Genomic DNA, 14,521 nt, shown 5'->3' with positions numbered 1-14,521 from the left:
GTGATTTTGTCTCTTAGATTTTTTCTCTCCTAGAGCACCTGTAGCAAAGATCAGTATGAATGACTCATAAGCCAGATCTCCATAAACAGTTTTAAACCCCTTCCCATATGCTGTATGAACAACTGTCTCCAAGAATATAACATTATAATTATTAGAGCAGGTAGTTTTAAAGTACATACTTTACATGTAGCACATACTTGTAGCACATTTTCATTTTTATGTTCTCGTATGTAGGACATACCCAGAAGAGAAACTCCAAATTCATATTAAAATGGAGGTTGAAAGAAATAACTCATAGGTTCTTCACAATCAGTGAAAAGCTTGAGAAAAAAGTCCTTCATTAGAACATTTATACTTCACATCTTAACATTGTCTGGGGGACCTCGAATGTAGGTTAGACAGTTCACAGAGACTGAGGTCTAAAGAAGCTGTCAGGTGTCCTGTTAAGATGATTTTAGTGTGTAACACATCTCAACTAACCAGACTGAGCGGCACAGTAAGTTTGTGGAGTCCCAGTTTCTGCTTCACCGTTTGAGTTGCAAGGGCAACTGCAGCATGTTTCAATACTAAGGAGAAGTGAATAATTCTACTGTCTTCTGCAGTAGAATTCTGTCTCTAGTAGTGATTTTGTAGTGAGGAATGTCCAACCTTTAGTACCCAATACAGAGCAATGAAAATTATATGTGCAACTATATCAACAGCTTGTGTAGCAGCTGGCAAATTATGTGTAGGAAGGTTTGTTCTCTTGTCTGTGCATGTGTTAAATACTAACTGGTCGCCACCTTTTAATACAAAAAAATAAATATTGAAATTCAAAGTAATAGAAGCTCCTAGGAAAAATGTGTTTTTGTGTGATATATGGCTCATATTTCATTATGCAATGAGGATACACCTAAAAGGTCGAGATAAGACTTAGAAATCATTCTTCATCCCACACTAGGCATTTATTTGGACTCTGTGAATCCAAGGGCATTCAAACATATTTTGAAAAACATTGGCTGGCCAGCTGTCTAAAATTAGCAAAGAAACTGAGTAGCACATCAGTAGTAGTAAAAACTCTATCAAATATTTGTACTAGCCAACTTTAGAAAGTACAAGAATCCTGTAGTCGAACCTTTAACTATTATTTTCTACCACATGAACTAAACATGAATAATAAAAAGAAGTTGTATGGTTTAAATGTTGTAGGACCAGTAAATATGTAGGTAATGCACCAAACAGAAGAAAGTACAACCTGAGAAACCATACCTTTATATTAAGTTTATGATTAAATAATTTTGTATCAGAGTAACTTCTCGTGCATTTTCCAGAAGGGAGGAGAAACAGTTTACCTACATCCTGTTATTAAATCAATTCTGTAATATATTATAAATGGAAAATTCTGATTTTAACATTTCAGAATTTCTTGTGCAAAAAATTTAAAGCAATTTGTCATTTGATAGGGAATACAGAGTTTCTAATTACAATATTTTACAAAACATTGACTGTAGAAGTTATTCAACGAGAGTGCTTCCTAAGCCTCAAAATGTGCCTGTGTGAGCTATACCAAGTAGGTGTGCCTGTTTCAAACCCTGTTTCCTGCTCTTCCTGAATACTTATTTGGATTTCCTGGACTGGCTTTGGACATGACTTTCTCCTTTGCCTTTGTGTGGCCGTGTCTGGGGGGTTGATGGAACCAACCACTCTCTGCTCTGCTGGCCCCAGACATGTCCACTGGGTCCCAGTCCCATCTGTGCTGTGGCTCACAGCTTCCCTCACCAAGCATCCCTGCTCTTGCTACTCCCTGACACAGAGTTCAAGAAAGGATGGAAAGATTCCCATAAAAGAACAGAGGAATTTCTAGAAAACTGCAAGAAATAAATAGAAAGTGAGGGGGGGAAGTACCAGAAAGCATCAGGAGCATCTCCAGAAAGCAGTGTGTGGATTCCTAGAACACGCCGTGAAAATTGTGCAGGGAAAACTCATAGAAAGCAGACAGGACATTCCTAGAAAGCACCAGGTGAATTCCTAGAAAGTATTAGGATTTCTAGAATGTAAGGGAAAGTAGTGGGGAAATTCCTAGGAATCAGAGAATGAATTGTTAGAAAGCAGATGGTGAATTCCTAGAAAGCATCAGGAACATGGATAAAATGGACTGGTGTAATTATTAGAAAGCACTAGGAGAAATCAAGAGTTTTTCCAGTATAAGGAAAAGTGCCAGAAAATACCAGCACTGTTTAAAGATCCAGTTATCTTTATAAATCTTCAGAAGATATAATTATTTTACCTTTAAGCAAAGGATCTTGTTTGTTTTGAAAACTTGATGCTTCACTCTGGCCTTAAACAGTCTTCCTTGTCTTATTGCAAATGCTTTATCTTTCATCACAAGGAATTGCAATTCCACAGTCAGCAGCTTCTTATTTTAGATGAATGAGAAGGAATTGAAACTACTGAACTTCAAGAAAAAAAACCTTCCTGTCATGCAATGAAGAACAGGGAAGCAGGAAAAAAGAACATAGACTCTCAGCAGACTCAGTGAGACTGTTTTCCACAAGAAATTACTGTTTCTTAATGAATTACATGAATCTATTAAAACCCTACATGATTTACCTCTATCTATTAAACTACACTCTGCCTTTTTCAGTGTGTAATAATCAACTTGCATGCAAAGTACACGACTAGTCTGATTTGAAATGATTTAGGAGGGTGCCAAAACAGTAGTCACACACAGATACCTGTGAAGGGAAAGATGAATCTGAAGTAATGCCTGCCTAGACCTGACTATTTGTATCTGTTTGTATGGAAGTTCATCCCTACCTTTGCCCTCCAAGCTCATGTTGACTGAAATGTTTTCCCCTTTGTTCTTGTGCATGACCAGCAGGTTGTGCTCCTGGCAGCATCTCTGCCAGGCCCTGCTCTTGCTTGTGCTCTTCCAAGCATGAATTTCACCAGCTCAGTTTTCTTCTGTGTCTGCTTTCCCATTTATCCAGAGCTTCCCAACCACTCTGGAACAGTAGGAGATGTGTGAGCCAAAGGCACTGAGTACTTCGTGGGGAACAAAATAGAAGGATACCTCTTTCAGGGACAATTCTATTCATTTCAATAGAATTTGTGCTCCACAGGTTGTGCTAATGTGAACATTGCATAAATACCTATTTCTTGGGGAACCTGATAACCATGTTTTCATACCAATGATGGATGATGCACTATAGGTCTTGACCTGGCTATAAGCATTTAAAATATTGGCCATGTGGAATAGTTACAAGCAGACATATGAATCCCTTGGGACATATTCCTTCTAGATGGGAAGTTCTCCACTGTAAATGGTTTCCCTGCTTTAAGGCACCAGACTTTGAATTCAGCCTTAATTGCAAATGCGTCTGGTTAATGTTAAATTAAAACACCCCAGGAAATCTGTACTTTTCACTGTATTTGTTATTTATGTAAATTTTTGGACATCATCCATTGCTTCAAAATCAAGTTAATTGGAAACATAAAGTACCAGGCGTGAACACTATCCCATCTGAACACTCTGTGTCTGACACTGAACTGTTAAGCTTTTTTATTCTTCTAAGACATTCTCCAGATTTCTACCCTGTGAAATCTTCAAATGCCAGATGAAGGCACAGTCTTTTATACAGAATCTCATCTTTTTTTTTCTGAAAACTATTCCTAGTCAGCAAATATTATGTAAACATTTAAAGTCAGGTTGACATAAAGCTAAATCTATGCTCCTTTGACCTGGGGCTTTGGCCTGCATTTGCAAGGTTTGGGTAGATCCAGAGGTCAGAGTCCACATCTAAGACCATGGATGCTGAGCTTATTCACTTTTCTATGGCCTGTGGAATGTGTTTCCCTACAGGAATGACAACCCACCATGCGGATCTGTGGGCTCTCTGTGATGTTTCAGTGACATTTTGTACCAACATCAAGCTTTGTAGACTGCTCCCAAGTTTAATAATATGACTTGTTGTATGAAACCATTTTCCCCACTGCAGCTCTGGGTAGCTTTGACAAAACATTTCCCTGCCTGACTGAAACACTTCCTTTCAGCCCAACACATTTGCCCAGAAAACAGCACAGCAGTATCAACAGTAAGTAAGCAGGGCTAAGGGTATAAAAAATTTAGGAACTGTCTCTTGGCTATTTTTTTTCCACCTTTGATGAGTCCATTTGGGTGAAGTAGCTTATTCTACATGGAAATGCTTCTGCCAGCCTAGTTATATGTATTTTAAGTCTCAGGTTACCTGCCAGCATAGTCAGGCCAGCTGAGGCTCTGATGTGTGCACACCTTCACCACCACAGCTGCCTGTGTGCTGAGACTGTGACAGGTTCACAATACGCTGATCAAGTGAAATTCAGGCAGCAGAACAGGCCACAGCCAGTGGTTTTTTGAGACTGGGCTCCCCCATGTGTAATGTACCACCCAACCAGCAGAATCACTCGAGAATGTCAAGATTCTCTGAGACAACCAAAAATGAGATTTAAATTTGGCATTTGTATCACAGAGTCCCTTCAGCAGGCCATGGTGATGACAGCAAGGGAGGAAGTTTGCTCTTTGACTGCAGGCAGTGCCATGGAAGTTTGCAAATGTTAATTTTCAGGAAAAGAAGCTTTCATGGGAACGAGATGTATTTGCAGAGAAGGGCTTTTAGTCTCTCATGGGTTTTGAAATTCTTGCAGGGTGGAGAACGGCACATGCTACAGACAGGTAATTAAGATTCAGCCCTCAGTTACTTAATCAAGAATTGTAAATGGTAGCAACAAGTAACAGTATGTTTTTACTTTCTGATGAGAACACTAAAGTTACCTCAGGACAGCCCAGCCCCCAAACTGGGGCAAAATCTTTGCTTTGGAACTTTATTTCTTCAGAAATGATCATAGTTTTAGAGTTCACTGTCTTTCTCCATAGGTCCCTTTATCAGGCACCTGACTCCTTTTTGTGACTTGCCTTCTGCAATATGGGCAGCCAAGCATTGAGGTGACATCTTTATTTTCTTCTTGGACTTGCCCTCAGATAAAAAGTATGCCTTTTAAAAAGTACTTGGTGCCTGCATTACTTCATTTTTATTTAAAGGCTTAGGCACAGCTTGTGATAAATTTTTCATTTCATGTAGTTGTTGGCTGGTGGTCTGGACTTCAGAAGAATTCAAGAGTAAACTACAGGCTATTTTTTAAAAATCAAATTCAAATTATGAATGAAGATAAAAATTTATATCACATTTCAAAACTGAATTGAGTAGATCTTTTGGATTTGCACTCATAAAGACCTGAAAATTAAAATTAATTTATAGCTCCGAAAATACTGGTTGTATTTTTTTTTTCCAAATGAGAAGATGAATATGGTATTTGAAAGTGTCTTGGAGGAGGTCAAATATGTTTACATACATAAGAGGGGTTAAGTAAACTGTGTCAAGATTATCTGTGGCATGTTTCACTGGGACTTAAACATGTCATCAGGTCTTTATGGGCTAATGTTTATAAAAGGTACAAATTGCTTTCAAATGAGAGCTATCTGCTGAGGGTTAGCTGTTAAAAATGTTTACCTGTCTGTTTATAGTTTTCTAAATCTGTTTTGTTAACAGAAATTCTGGCAACTGCCTAAAGTATTGCACATTTCCAAAGAGTTTGACTGAAGCATATTGTTCCCATGAATTCTTTGCTGCTATTATTGTGAGATAAACAGGTTAAATATTGACTGCATAATTTCAGTTGCCAAGATTGTAAGTGGGCAACTACTGAAATATGCAAGTACATCATGTAAGTCTAGATCAAAACAATCTGACATGAAAGGAATGATCAGTTACCTATGATATGTGTGGATCCCTCAGAAAATGCAGTTATATTCTAGGAGGCTCTGGGATGAAGTAGGTACATGTTCTGTGTGTGTAAATTAGTGCACTGCATTGATTACTCCAACAAATATGGACCTGGTCAATTAATACAGTCTGTAGTTCAAAACCATGACCCTCCAGTGGCTCCAAAGGGTTGGAGAGATTTTTAGGAAACACAAAAATTCTAAATGCCTGTCTTGAATTTGGGGATATCCCCAGTCCATTTGGTATGACTCAGGTCTTAAAACACTTTGATGTTTTTATTTTCTTATATGAACTTGAAATCACAGATGTATGTTTTTAATAATTTACAGAACTTAGAGAATTTGGAGTAACTCTTCATACTCTTATATGTACTTCAAAGCATGAATAAGTTTGCTTTGGGGCAAATTTGTGAGGACATGATTTAATATGAATTCTGAGTCTTTCTCTGAATGCAAACCAGAAAAGGACTTCTGGATCACAGATACACAGATGGTATTGTACCTTAATTTTCAGCTATCCTGGGAACTCATTAGTTTCTCATTATATCTTTTGTCTAAACATAATTTTGTATCAAGTAATTAAGCAATGAGTTTGCTATCCTCTTTCTCATGAGCATATGCTTAAGGGTATATACAATTCTCTATTGGTAAATGGTACTGTGGAAACATTGCTCTGATTAAAAATCATGAGTTGATAAGAAAGAAGTTAGTGACAAGAAAGTTGTGGTCCCACAAGATAAAACATTATTTTGTGGCTACATTGGGCAATGTGCTAAGACTATACAGCTTTTTTTTAAACAGCTTTCGATATTAGTCTGCACAATTAGCTTATCTTTTCTTATAGTAAAATCATATATTTTGATAATATTTAATTTTCATAGTGTTCCTAAGCTGGCAAGGATATACAGCACAGAAGTCAAGTGATCTTTTTACTGCATGGTTTACATAATTTTTCTTCTATTTTGTCTCTGGAAAGTATTTTCTGGGTGTATGTTATTGTTTAATCCAGTGACATTTGTTTGGACCAGCTTTGCAATTCCTGGGCTTCTGAATTTGCTTATTGTAATGCCTATATATAAACTACCTGGTAACTAGAAAATTTCAATACACTGAAACATACTGTAAACGTTTTGTCTTCGATGATGTAGTATTTATGTTTCCTTTACTGCTTTAAAACAACTTAGATACTGAGAAGATACAGAGTTTGCAAGGGAGGAGGGAAATAATAGGTGAAAAGTGTAAAATGTCACATGGTATGTGTCTTTAATTCTATTATCAGAGGCTCAAAAGAGGAAAATTCAAACTTATTACAGTTAAGATACTATCTTTTTGAAAAATTGAACAAGGAGATATTTTGGTTTATTGTGGAGCTTTCTAATAAATAAAAAAATATAATTCTGGATTCTACTAATCATACCTTAAAGCATGTTTAGTAGAGACCCCATAATTTTGTTCTAGCTAGCATTTAAACAGTCATGCTCCCAAATACTTCATTCATCCCAGCAGCCTGCTTTATATCTCCAAAGTATTTTTTACTGTTTTGTGTTTAGTCTATTCTGAATGGGGGTATACAGGAAATCATTACTCAGGGTTCATAGGAGAGTGATTTTTCTCAGAACAGTTCTTGAGGAAAGAGAGTTGTGTGAAGGTTTCCATAACCTGGCTGCTAAATTCAAAATTTCATTGCAATTTATCTGTGCCTATTACAAATCCTTGTCCCAGCTCTGGCTGGTAACTGTCTCCACCCTTTTTTAGAGCTCTCTTGCAGTATTCAGGACATGCAAGTCATTTTAAGGGACTGTTCTGTTTTTCATGGGCAAATCTGTAATTTTTTGGCCCTTCACCACTCCAGTAGGAAAACGTAGTTATCCCTCAGGAAAATCTCAGATATTGACTAAGGAGTAAACCATTAGATCAGGTTGTTGCTGACATGAGATATTCCAATGTGCTATTACAATAATGAGCACTTTCTTTGCTTTAAAGATTTTATGGAGGTTCTCAGGAGGGCAAAACAACCAATCAGTTTAACAATGAGCTCTCCATTTAGCTCATGTTACAATGTGGGTCACTTTGCCACGTCCTGGTTCCTTCCCTGCAGCTCCATTAGCTGGTGGTGTAGTGGAAGCAGCCCATTCCCCCAGCAGCCGCTTGCATACAAAGGTAACTGCTCTTTTCTGTCTTTAAAAATGCTTCAAAACTGGTGACACTTCTTTATATAAGCACAACAAATACCCTAAAAATAGAACTATAGCTGGAATGCGAGCTATTTAACATGAATTAATGTGTTTATTAAAAATCTAGGGATTTTGGATGGTCCTGTGAGATACTCATGACCTTGTCATGATACTCCCCAGAGATAGTGGTCATACTGTCCAAAAAGCAGCATAAAGCTTTTTGGTCTTACACAAACAAGGTAATTAAGGGCACTTTGAGCCTGGTAATGGGATATGAACATTGTAGTCCTGCTCAAATCACCTTTCCAAGTGTACCACACTTTTCAAATACCGTGATTTTTGGAGCAATTGGTGCAATTAGTTCAAGGGTCTTATATTTCTGGATATAATTGTGTTTTGTACTTTCATTGTAAAATATAAAGAATCATTTTCTTCTTTTAGTAAGCTTATGCTAAGGGCTTCTCCAGGTAACAAGATACCAGAATCTGACTCTGAAACTCTGTACCTGGAAATCCATCCCATCACCAAACCCAGCCTTTTCTCTCAGGATTAGTTATAAAGTGTATTATCAGCCATCTCAACAGAGAGCTCAAGGACTGCACAAGTGGTGCAGGCTAAAACATCTCCCCTACAGTAAAGGCCTGAGTTCAGGGTCAAGGATTATGGTGGGGTGGCACAGGAAAGCTGTGTGTCATTATCACCCCAGTACCGTGGGGCCTCATCATTGTGCTTGGCACCACATAAAAGTGTCATAAAAAATATCTGCACTCAGACCTTAAAATCTAACTGTTGTCCTCTCTACTTGGGCACACAGGACCTGAGTGACCCAAGTGTGGCATCTCCTGTGTGCATTGCATTTGCTCGCTCCATTTCATACTGACACTGCTACCGACTACAGAAGCCACCTCTGTGAACATTGGGATCTATAGACCTTGCTCCTTCAAAATTTATTTTTAGCAAGCTCTTAACATTTGAAAAATGTCCTAACGAAGACATTCAAATAAGCAAGTGGCTTGATGAAGTAAAGACACGGTCCATGTATTTCAAGACTGAGACAGATAAAAACAATGTTTGAATTAATGTGATCTTGCCATACTCATCACCTTTACAATGTGTATTTTACATCAAAATAATGTTTCTAGAGCGTTTATATCACTGTGTCACAGTTTTCAAAAATAATATAGTAAGTGCTGGTGATAAACAACATCCTGTCCAAATGAAATTTTTTTTAAAAAAGCTTTGTTTAAAGAAACAATTTACTGGTGAGTATGGGGCTATTATTAAAATTTAGAAGTATTGTGGATTTTGATATGTAGCTGAGAAAGTAATCTAAATGGTGGTGCAGTGCTGATCTGAAAAAAAATTGTTCTGAAAATAGTGTTCTTTAAGTGCTGATTTCCACTAGGAACTGTTCTTTGCCAAGTAAATACTTATGGCAACAGCCTCAAACTTATATTCACCTCCTCTGTATGTACAGAGATGCCCAGCAGACAAATCACATGCCTGAAGTAGCTCCTTATGCTTAAGTGCTACAATAGATTTTTTTTCTGTCTAAGCTTTTATCTGCCCCCCAGAACAGCTGGACACCTTTGGACAGCACTGAACCCCTCCTGGGTAGGCTGGTGCTCCTCTTCCTCTCATAACAGTGAAGCTGAGGTACCACTAGAACCCTCATGCTAGACAAGGCTTTTGATAAAGCTACCCTGCAGAATAAAGGACTGTTCTGTCAGGGAAAATCTTCCCAAAGGCACTGTAGGAGGAAGTGTTGTGGGATGAAGCCCTCTCGGGCTGGCTCAGCAGCTGCAATTTGTTTTGGAAGCCTGGTGTGTAACACTTTGCTCTTCCACAGTCCAACACACCACAGGCATGTGTATATCAAAGCTGATGATCATGAAGGAGGATGTGTTTATTATCAGATCAAATAAAAGCACACAAGAAAGGACCTCATTTGTGTTTGCTAAAAAATAAATAAATATGGAAGAGTTGGAACAGAGCAGAACACCTCCAGGAGCATCGGGGAAAATGATGACAGAAGTAACGTTCAGAACCAGAGACTGTGATGTTACAAATCTAGTAAGTTTGAAAGTAAAGCAAACTAATTATTTTTTTGAGCAGGGTTATCTCAGTCATGATAACATCAAAACACCATCAGAAAGGCTCAGATCACAATTCTTTTACAACTTTTCACTTTTATAAGCTGTAGGCATTTGCTATTTGGGCATGAAGTTCAGTTTCTTCATGTGAAGGGAGAGCTTCTACCACCACCTGCCCCCCTGTCCCCAGGATAGCTGTGCTCTAAAGTTTACTTAATATTTTCTAGGAATATATGTTTGCTTCTGGCTTTTTAATTACTACTGAAATTGCCTGAAGTCAGATGTACAGATAGGTACTCTGTTTAGTTTAAACACTTTGCATTCAGAATGTGGAGCACAAGCTGATTCTCACTGATTTATGCATCATATCCTGTAACACGATGTTTCTCAGGGTCAATCTTGTACAAAATAAAATCAGCCAATACCTGAGTTATATCTCTTGTTCTAGGATTTCTCTAGGAGGAAATCCAAATCCCATGTCCTGTAGATGAGATAATTATTGTTCTGCCTAATGAGATAATTATTGTTCTGCCAGGTTGCTGTAAGCAACACATCTGACCAAAGGCAAGGAAAAAGAGTGTGATGGCTAGATGGATTGTTGGAAGTCCAGTTTGCTCACAGTATACTTTTGAAACGGTATGAAATCACATGTATTTTGAAATATGTCTCAAAACTGCTTTTTTTTTTTTGTCTTCATGGAAATGGAATATTTTGTATAGGACCTGATGCTCATTGAATGAAAGACTAGTTGCACACAGTCAAGACAGGAGCCTAAGAGAGAACCAGAGGGTTGCTGCCAGTTGTATTAGAAAACCAGGCAAAAGACTTGGAAGAAGAAAAGGAAACCGGTCCACTTGCAGGCAGGGTAAATATTTTAGGTGGATTTTGTTTTGCTGGTTTCGATCAGGTAAATTAATTTTAAAGCTGTATGGTTTGGCTTCTTGTGTTCCTTGAATTTCAAAGAACCACCTATGACAGCAAATGCAGCTTATAATGGCTTCTATTTTAAGGAAGGACTTCGTCTTTTTGTGTTAGAACAGACTGAAATGTGTGTGAGTTCATAGCCATATTCTGTTCAGCCATCACATCTTCTTGGATCAGAAGCCTCTGATGTGCTAGTGGTATTTGCATATACATTACCTTTTGGAATGGCCTGTGACTTTGAAGCATTCTTCTGTGAAGACTATTCATAGCTGTGAAGACAATGGGGTTCTGAATCAAAGTTTGTCTGTTCTGCTTTCCTCCCTCAAGACTTGCTGGAGTAGCCTTTGCACTTGCTTTATCCCCTGGGATTCCATGGTAATCTGGCAGCTTTTTATTTGTGTTTCTCGTAGTTGTTCTTCAGTGCAAGCATCTTCAAAAACATGTGTTGCTTCTGTACCCTGAAAAGCATGAACCCACTGGGGATTTACATGTGCCTGAGATGAAATTCTCTCTGCACTGAAGCTGAGTAGGCTTTCTGCCTTAGGTGGTAGAATGGTTATATAGCAGAAGTCTGCTGCAGTGTGTAGCCATCAGTTGCTAATGTCCTGAACATCTGAGATGGAAATGAGGATAAAACACTTCTGGTCTTGATATTGTGCAGTTTTATAGGGACATGGTTTGCTTTTTTAGTTTAAAAAGTACATGAAAACTTGTTCTGTGGGAGTGAGGGAAAGACTAGGTGCCTCTTGTGAGCAGCTGCAGAAGGGTTCAGGTTCACAGGGCTGGAAATCAATTCAAGTAAGTTACTACTGTGCTTTTCTTTTTCCCCACTGAGATTTGCATTCTTCCCCCCCCCCTTTTCCAATTTATTTTTTAAAGTCTAGTTTCAATAATCTGAAAATGTTCAAATCATCACGTTTTGTTCCTTTGCTATGGAAAACAACACCACTGCAATTTAGTCCTTTTATTCTCAAATACTATTTATTTTGTAAGTGTATTTAAAAGGCATTGACAAAACACCTGACTCTCTAAATTAGCAATCCTTGTTGCCAAGCATGTGCTACTGCTTTGGCTTCATGTTTGTTATCTGATGCCTTGGTCATGCTACAAAAACTGTTGCATCTGTTCAGTTCTGGCTGAGATTGTTCATTTCCTTCTATTCAGATGCTGACTTTTCAAGTCTTAACATATTGTTTGCTTTGTTGCTTTTTTACTCACAGCCCTGTTTATAACCGGAAGGCATGTAAGGTTTCCTGAGAAGAGTTGTGCAGTGAAACAAAGTACTCCTGTTTCTGAGGGTGTGGAAAGTATTCTTCAGCCATTAGATTATTATGTGCCTAATGCTGAGGAAATAATACTATTAATGTGCCTAAACTGGTCCTCTTAATGGTACTGGGAATGTTAGAATTTGCATCCAAGACAGGCATGAGTTTTCTGACAGGTGAACAGAAAGACAATCTTCTAATGGTGTTGCTTCATGCTGTTGTTTCCTTATTTTTGTGTTCCCCAGGGAAATGTGCACTATTTTCTGAAGTAATCAAGCATTTCTCAGACAGCTTTTTTGGCCTCTGGCCAAAAGGACTTGCTTTGTTTTACCAGCTTTTGAAGTTTTCTCTTCTTCGTTATTATCACTTTATTTGTCAATGTAGCAAGTAGCAGCATCCTTACTCTTGATTTCTGGATGTTTGGAGCAATGTTTGGAGTGTGAAAGGAAAGTCTGATGAATTTAAAGCAGACTGCTCAGTCCCTAGGGAGGTCAGAGAGGGACCAAGTTAATCTGTCCTTTGTCATGGAAAAGGAGCTAACTGGGTCATCTGGCCAAAAAGCTTGATCACTGCTGATTTAATGTGCTGTGGTATTCCTATTCCCTATCTTAGTAACAACTTTTGATGGAATTTGGGGTCAGCAAAGAGAGAAAAATTGTATAAAAGGTTTGTGTCTGGCTTCATACTCTATGGATTTCTTTAATATTTGATTCAAATATACATAGAAACACCAATGGTCAAAAATACTTTCCTACTTTTTCCTCTGCCATTAGACTGTGCAAATAAGCAGAAAGACACTAACACTCACAGTACAATAAATAAAAGTGGTTTTTTAACAAGTTGTAAGTGCAAACTAGAAAATAAAAATCCAAACTACCAACTGATGAGCACAGAATATTTTTTTTCTGGATAATCTTGTGCTATTTTTAATAGTGGTTTGAAAAAGAAGGCTTTTAGAATTGTAAATGTTTGAAAGAAGTAATCTGTAATGCAATAACAATTGTGCTGAGCAGAAAAAGAGCAGCTGTTACTGGAAGTTATAGTTAATTGTTGTATTTTCCAGAACAAGGTTGTTTGGTGGGAACAGTGGGGAAAAAATATGCAAGTGACTGCCAAAAAAACAAGCTTGTGAGGTGAAACTTGAATTTGCTCTCATGAGAACTTTCTAAGATTCATAAGTAACTGAGAAAAGCATGTTGTGTTTAAATCTCTGGAGATGCATTGTGCTGTATAGAGACAGAGCACAGCACACAGTGTTGGCAGGAGAAGGAAAGGAGAACAGAAAGTCCACCAGAAAGAGTGATAGGAAGGTAAGACTCAATTAGGGTGAAAGGAGGATAAAATGTCTACTGCCACTTTAAATTGGCTTGTTTTTGTTTTGTTTTGTTTAGTGGCTCCCTGAGTAAATTTGAAGCACCTAATCTTTCCCTCACTCCCACAGAACAAGTTTTCACGCGCTTTTTAAACTAAAAAAGCAAACCATGTCCCTGTTACAAATCTGTGGAACAGAAGATGGATAAATTAGCTGGGCATGTTTTGTAAGCCCTATAGGCCACATCTGATGTGATATATGCATGCCTAAAAGCAGTGTCTGAAGAGGGGCTTAAACAAAGTATCCCAGTAGGTTCTGCTTGTTAGAGCAGTGGGAAAGGTGGGGTGGGAAGTGCCCCTGGGCAGGCTGTGGACAGGCAGGAGGAAGGTCTGGGGGCAGGAGGCCTCGTTGGGCAGGTGGCTCCTGGCCTGGCAGTGACCATCACTCCCAGGTGAGCATTCCCCTGCTCTGGCACTGCCTCTGACCCATGGAATCTGCCACAGGGGCTGCACTCTGGGAATACAGCTTGCTAGTCAGCCTGTTCTTCCAGCACAAGGCTATAAAACATTGTAGGTCATAACAGGCAGCTATTTATTTCTTAATATGTCCTTAGGTGCCGCAGGGGATATTTTATTTTTTTTAAATAAAAATAGCACTGGAATGCATTTATTAGGGATTGACTGTATTTATTTTGAACCACAATACATTCATCCAGATCCACAGACAAAGCTCTAACAAAGTACAGTTTCCACTATACTCTGAGCTCAATTCTCTCATGACTTATCCTTGCCTGTATTGCCACCTGTTGTGAATAATTCCACTGGCTTCTATGAAACAACAAGCAGTAGCCAACTTTTAGCCCAGTACTATTTGCAGGATCACTCTCCAAATAACTGCAGTACTAAGTTTAGCTCTAAGGAATAAACATGTTACCCCCAAAAAGAACAAATCCAGAA

This window comes from Corapipo altera, unplaced genomic scaffold (genome assembly GCF_003945725.1).
Source record: "Corapipo altera isolate COAL_440 unplaced genomic scaffold, ASM394572v1 50, whole genome shotgun sequence".
Taxonomy (NCBI): Eukaryota; Metazoa; Chordata; class Aves; order Passeriformes; family Pipridae; genus Corapipo; species Corapipo altera.
Note: the sequence above shows the minus strand (reverse complement) of the source record.